Source organism: Vombatus ursinus, unplaced genomic scaffold, assembly GCF_900497805.2.
Source record: "Vombatus ursinus unplaced genomic scaffold, bare-nosed wombat genome assembly UNPS02000580.1, whole genome shotgun sequence".
NCBI classification, from domain to species: domain Eukaryota; kingdom Metazoa; phylum Chordata; class Mammalia; order Diprotodontia; family Vombatidae; genus Vombatus; species Vombatus ursinus.
The window spans coordinates 21,391,156-21,397,814 of record NW_020940358.1 but is presented as its reverse complement, the minus strand read 5'-3'; the positions used below and the strand labels follow the sequence as shown (position 1 = coordinate 21,397,814).

The 6,659-nt window shown below is 39.1% G+C and overlaps 1 pseudogene; it reads left to right on the top strand.

Annotated features, from left to right (window-relative positions):
* Positions 1-6,237, top strand: part of LOC114032873 — a 46,911-nt pseudogene extending 40,674 nt beyond the window's left edge.
* Positions 6,238-6,659: the final 422 nt, after the last annotated feature.

Below are 6,659 nucleotides of genomic sequence, written 5' to 3'. Positions count from 1 at the left end.
TCTATCTATCTATCTATCTATCTATCTATCTATCTATCTATCTATCTGTCTGTCTGTCTGTCTGTCTGTCTGTCTGTCTATCTGTCTGTCTGTCTGTCTGTCTGTCTGTCTGTCTGTCTGTCTGTCTATCTATCTACCTACCTATCCACCCCAAAGTCCCTCAAGGTACAGGGGCTGGCCCTGGCACAAAGCTCCACTTTAAGAACCAAGGCCAAAGAGATGACTAAATCAAATAAAACAATATAAATGTTATTGTAAATCTAAGATCCTCCAAACAGAAGCAGCAGGTAACACAATAACAACTGCCAAAAGAGACTCAAAGGAGAAAAGAATGGATTTTCCACAAGCACTGAATGAATACTGCACCTGGAAGAAACAAAGCAAAAGACTTTTAAAAATAGAATAAAAGATCTTAAATAAATAACTTAAAAGGAGAATGAACAGTTGAGAATTGAAAGTGGTAAACCTTACCCAGAGAACAGACTCCCTGAAAATAAGTATAGACCAAACAGAAATCATTGACACTTAATGAGACAAAATAGACGAAAATGGAAGATGTCTGATAGTGAAAACAACTGACTTGGAAAACTGGTCAAAGGGAATGAATGTAAAAATTATTAAACTGCTTGAAATTTATGAACTCAGAAGAAGCCTGGATGCTATATTTCCAGTAATCACAAACTATAACTGCCCAGATCTATTAGATCCTTTGGACAAAGGGAAGATAAAAAGAATCCACTGAACACCTCCTGAAAAGAAAACTTTTCCTGAAGGAAAAGTTCCGGGAAGGTTATAGACAAAATCCTGAGATCCTATTTCAAAGAAAAAAATACTGTACACACACAAAAAAATAAAATACTGTTTAAGAGAAAAAAAATGTACTGTACACATCCAGAAAGAAACAGGGAAGAGAACCACAGTTGGGATTGTTCAAGACATGGCAGGTACATACAAGACAAACTTATCCTAAAGATGAACTGCACAAGATAAGCTTCTACTAAAAACAAGATTATGACATAAAATATAAGTGAGTTCCAAAAGGCAAAAGGGGTAGGCATACAAATAACAACAGTTTACCTAGAAAATCTGAGAATAGAAGGGGGGAGGGGAGAGGGAAGGGATGATGGATCTTTAATGGACTAGAGAACTTTTAAGCATTCCTGATAAAAAAAAGACCAGAGTTTAGCAGGAACTTTGAAACATAGACACAAGAATTCAGAGAAAGGTAAAGTTATTTGAGCAATTGGAAGGAATTGTATAATAATGGAGTGCATCCATCAGAATGTGATCCATCAGAAATTTACCTTTTTCAGAAGGTATTGAGGGAATTAAATAAGAAAAATGGGGGAGGTAGATTTGTCATGTTCTGAGGTTTAAGAAGAGGAAAGGGAAGGAAGAGGAAAAGGAGGAATACACTAGAGAAGAAAGGAGGAAGTAGGCAGTGGAACTTTTTATTTCTCATAATCGGGATGTGTAAGAAGAGTATACAAACAAGGAGTAGAGGATGAAGGGAGAGCATCACATTAGCCTCGCTTTTATCTGAAATGGACAATGAAGGACTGAGCATATACAGCATTTGGCGAAGAAATACATCAGATTCAACAGGAAAACAAGAAGGGATGACTGGGGGGAGTTTAAAAGGTAATATAATACCAAGGAGGGAATAGCCACAAGCAAAACAAACTTCTTGACCCCAAAGGGAGATTAAAAGGGAAAAAGGAAAGTAAGGAAGTAGCCGCTAAGGAGGTACACATCAGTTGAGGGATAGCTAAAGAAATGGGTGTGATGGAGAATTACTGTGCTGGAAGAAATGATGAAAGATACAGTTTCGGAGAGTTCGATGAGGTATAATTGGTTCTAGACTGAAATAAGCAGAACTGGAAGAACAATTTATACAAAGACAACATTGTAAAAACAAAAACACTTTGAAATACTTAGAAACACTGATCAGAGCATTGACTAGCAAAGTCTCCAGAGGACATAATGTTAAAGCATGTTTACCCACCTTTGGACAAAGAGGTGATGAACTTATGCTGTAGAAAAAGACATATTTTTGGGCATGGCCTCCGTGTGAATTTGTTTTGTTTGTTATGAGGGTTTTTTTTCTTTCTTTCTTTTTTTTTTTAGTTTTTAGGCAATTAGGGTTAAGTGACTTGCCCAGGGTCACACAGCTAGTAAGTGTCAAGTGTTGGTCTGAGGCCGGATTTGAACTCAGATCCTCCTGACTTCAGGGCTGGTTCTCTATCCACTGTGCCACCTAGCTGCCCCAGAGGGTTTTTTTTAATTAGTTTTTAATGAGAGGGCACTGAAACATTTTTAAAAATACAAATATATATGTATTTTAAAGTAAGTGATATGAAATAGAGGTTCAGTTTAATATATAATCCCTTTTTTGTTCTTCTGTATATATGGAAATATTAATTTCTGGTTTTTAAGTTCAAAATAAAACACTAAAATATTTATAGCAGCTTTTTTTTTTAGTGGTAAAGAAATGGAAACTAAGAAAGTGCTCATCAATTGGGGAATGACTGTACAAAATATGGTATATGAATATAATGGAATATTATTGCACCATAAAAATAATGAAAGGAGAGGTTTCAGTTAAACCTGGGACGACTTGTATAAACTTTTGGAGAATGAAGTGAGCAGAATCAGGAGAAAAATTTATACAACAAGAACATCGTAAAGACAAACAACTTTGAAAGACTTAAAAACTCTGATCAATGAATGACTAAATAGGATTCCAGGGGACAGAACTTAAGTTTTTTTAAGGACTTAACTTCAAGAAAAAAAAAATAGCTATGAATCTGAAACAAGAGAATGCAGAAGATTCCAAACTTTCACTTTAAATTTTATATATTTTGCGTCATCCTTTTTTACCATGGTAGTATGGACATTCCTTTCACCAGGCCGTATTCTCTTTCTGAGCCTTCTCTGTGTATGTGCTTAATATTTTTAAGAAAATTTCTCCATTGAGGATATGTGTAATTACCACCACAATTTACTAACCCTGTTCCCTCTCTTTCTCCCTTGAGTCCCTCCCTACCTTGACTTTGCTCAGAGCTCTCCTTATATGTCTTGCAACAACAGAAAGACAAACAGGTCAAACATCTGAGAAACTTATTCCCCAGTGTTTTATTGGTCACAGAGTTCTCCCCAAAGCCCAACATCCTGTAACGTCAAGTTTAATTTCCCTCCTTATGAATGCCTCACAGTTCTCTATTCCCCTTTTCCCAAATCTCATTAATTCAAACTCCTGAGCTGTATTTATTAGTTTTAATTTTAAATTTTTTCAATTAATGAGCATTTGTTTTCTCTCCTTTTTGCCACCCCCTCCAATGCCAAATTGAAAAAAAGCAAAAAAGCCAAATCCTCACAAGAAATATGCATTGTAAGTAAATCAAATTCCCACATTGGCCATAATGTATGGCTTATTCTAGGCAACTAGGTGGCAGAGTGGATAGAGCGCTCAGTCTAGAGTCAGGAAGACCTGAGTTCAGATTCATGCTCAGATACTTCCTAGCTGTGTGACTTTGGGCAAGTCACTTGACCCTGTTTGCCTCAGTTTCCTTATCTGTAAAATGAGCTGGAGAAGGAAATGGCAAACCACTCCAGTATCTTTGCCAAGAAAACCCCCAGTGGAGTCATGAAAAGTCTGACATGACTGAAAATGACTGAACAACAAATACAACAATGGCTCTTTCTGCATCTCTGCACCCCTCACCTCTCTGTCAGAAGGTGGGTAGCATGTTTCATCCTCTGTCTCCTAGCAGTTGTTACTGTGTTACATGCTGCTTCCTTTTGGAGAATCTTATATCTACAATGAGGTTTATATTTTTATTTGATTTAGTCATCTCTTTGGCCTTGGTTCTTAAACTGGGGCTTTGTGGCAGAGCCAGGCCCTGTACTCTGCTCTGCCTTTGGGTGGATTCTCCTTTTCCATTGTTCCTCACTCTCAGAACAATGCAAATTATTGCAAGTTTCTGTTCCATGGTAGAGCCCCTCCTCTACCATGTCTCTGGTTATGCAGCCTACCACTGATCTATACCCTCCCCTGGTAACTGTTTTTCCCCATTTCCCTCAAAATCTCCTCCCTGGGTCCATGTTCTTTCATTCCACCAGGTGTCACTTGTTTCTAGGAGTTTCAACCACTTGGTCCCAAAGTAGGATGAGTAGACTTTTCAAGCACCGAATCCTCCAGGTCAAGTCTAGCACAAGGTTCCTATCTCCCTTTACACACCATCCCTCTTCAGTCATAGGAGCATTCATCAGTGGAACCCTTTCCCATCACCAAAGCAAGGTCTTTTCCTTTTCTCCCTTTTTCTTCCTTTCCTCTTTTCCTCATCCCCTCTTCTCTTTCTGAGATTACAGGGTCACCTTCCCTTCATTGCTGGCCAGCCCTTGATTTGACCCGGTAGATCACACAAATAAAAACCAAAACCAAAACCTAAAGCAATGATATCCCTACAGGGAGGGTGGTGTCAGGTTCTATCCATAATGCTCCATGCCTGCTTCTTTACTGTTACCTCCACCAGTGTCCTCCACCTTCACCCCTGTCTCCTTGTACACCTTTAGAAAGAAGTTTCTTACTGATCTCTCCATTGTCATTGCTGCTATTGCTGTCCTTAGCTGTTGCATTTATTCAGTCACCTTGCATTTCTGTTGTTTGGGGTATTTGAAAAGCAAGCAACCTCTTTGGTTCTGGTTTTCATTCTAAAAATGAACTTTATTATTGAATATCTGTCTCTTTTTTTCATATATGGTTAAACTCAGATTTGTAGGATAGGTCACTCTGGGTTGTATCTTGAGCTCCATTGCTCTTCAGGACACATTCCATTCCCTCCTATGTTTTCTAGTGGATACAGAATAGTCCTGTGGTATCCAAAATTTCTTTCCTTTGTATTTGAAAGGTGTTTTCCCTGATTGCTCAAATATATTATTTGTGAATTATTAAATTTAACCACTTTGTGTTTTGGAATTTGCAACCTTCATTTTCCCCACCTCTGGAAGTGATCTGTGAATTCTTCCAATTGACATTTCATTTTCTATGTGCAAAAGTTCTGAGCAGTTCCCTTCTATTATTTTCTGCATTGTGGTGTTAAGGTTTTTTTTTTTTTGTCCTGTTGTGTTCTTCTGGGAGACCTATGATCCTTAGGTTGTCCCTATGCATCCTGACTTTGAGATCAGTGTGTTTTGCTTGCATAATGAGCATATTTTCTTTTAATGCTATTGGTTTTTTTTTCTTTCTCTTCTTCTAGACTGCCCTTTACTTTTATATATTTTGCATTCCCAACCTATTTTTCTCGCTTTTGTTTCTTTGGTGAGACTTGCCGTCTCAGAATCCAGTTTTTCTATCCTGCCCATTATTTTTGCTGCTCAGACCATAAGTTGTTTTCATAGTTCTCATGCCTCTTTTGAACCACTAAGGAACAGTCTGTTGTGGTTCCATGTTGTCTTCACATTCCACAAGGTTCTCGGTGTCATCCAGTGTTGGATCATTTTCTTTGTTTTGTAGTATTTATTCATAGGTGCCTGAACTCATTTACTATATGTGGAGGCCATATTTCCTTCGGTTGTTCATATTTCCCCTACTGATTTATCTCCTAATGTTCAAGGTTTTTTTTTTCCCGAGATATTTGGTCATTTCAGTGTTTTCCCTCTTCTGATTTTCTTATATTCACTTTCCAATTCTGTTCCCTCTGACAGAGATTTCCTTGGGGGCTAATCTCAAAGCACCCCAAACTCCACCCACCCTGTGAATTCATGGTTCACCAGCCCAGGTTTCTGCCCCCAGGTGACTTTTGAGTGTTCAGAGCTGACCCCACCTGGAAGCTGTGCTCTTTCCCTCTGGTTTGGTGGAGTATTGTGCACCTGCTCTGTGCCCTCCCCCCTGGCCTACAGCCCCTGCCATTGACAGTGTCCTGGTGTCCTTCTTCTGTTTCTTAGTTCTCTGGTCTGAACCCAGCAGTTCAGAGATCTGCCCGGCTGGTGTTATGAAGGTGTCTGTTCTGGCCCTGACAGTTTAGGGCTTTGCAATGCTGGTGCTGCGGGCTTGTGGCCCCTGGTAGGCTTTTGCTCCTGAAGGGCTGTAGCTATCTGTCTGTCATGGCCCAGGTAAACTTCTGCAGCTTGGAGCCCAGGACTCCACATAACTGGAAAGAAGGAAGGGGGACCAGGATGCTGGAATGGATTGTATTAATGGATTGTAAGCCTTTGTCAGGCCCTTGGGACCACTAGTGCAGGCTCCCTGACAATAGTGTGGGAGGTGGGGGAGGGATGCCAAGTGAGCATCAGTTCATGGGTTTCTTTTTCTTGTTCACCTTATTTTGGATTCTGAGTGTCCTAGTTCATGGAGACAGATGAAGTTGCTTTATCTTCAGCCCATAGTTTCTGTTTGGGAGAGGTTTGAGCAATCATGATGAGCAGAGAAAACGTCTAGTCCTCCATCTTGTTGCTCATATGACCCAATCAATTTATTCTTACTCTTTTCTTCAACAGTCCTTTACTGAGTATAATTTTATTTCACTGTAGTCATTAAAATATGTGTTTTATAGTTCAGATGTGTTTAATAGTTCAAATATCTATGATATTTAACTTTTATAACATTGCATTTTGGTTTGGATTTGTCTTAGTGTGAATAGGGGTATGTCACTCACTAT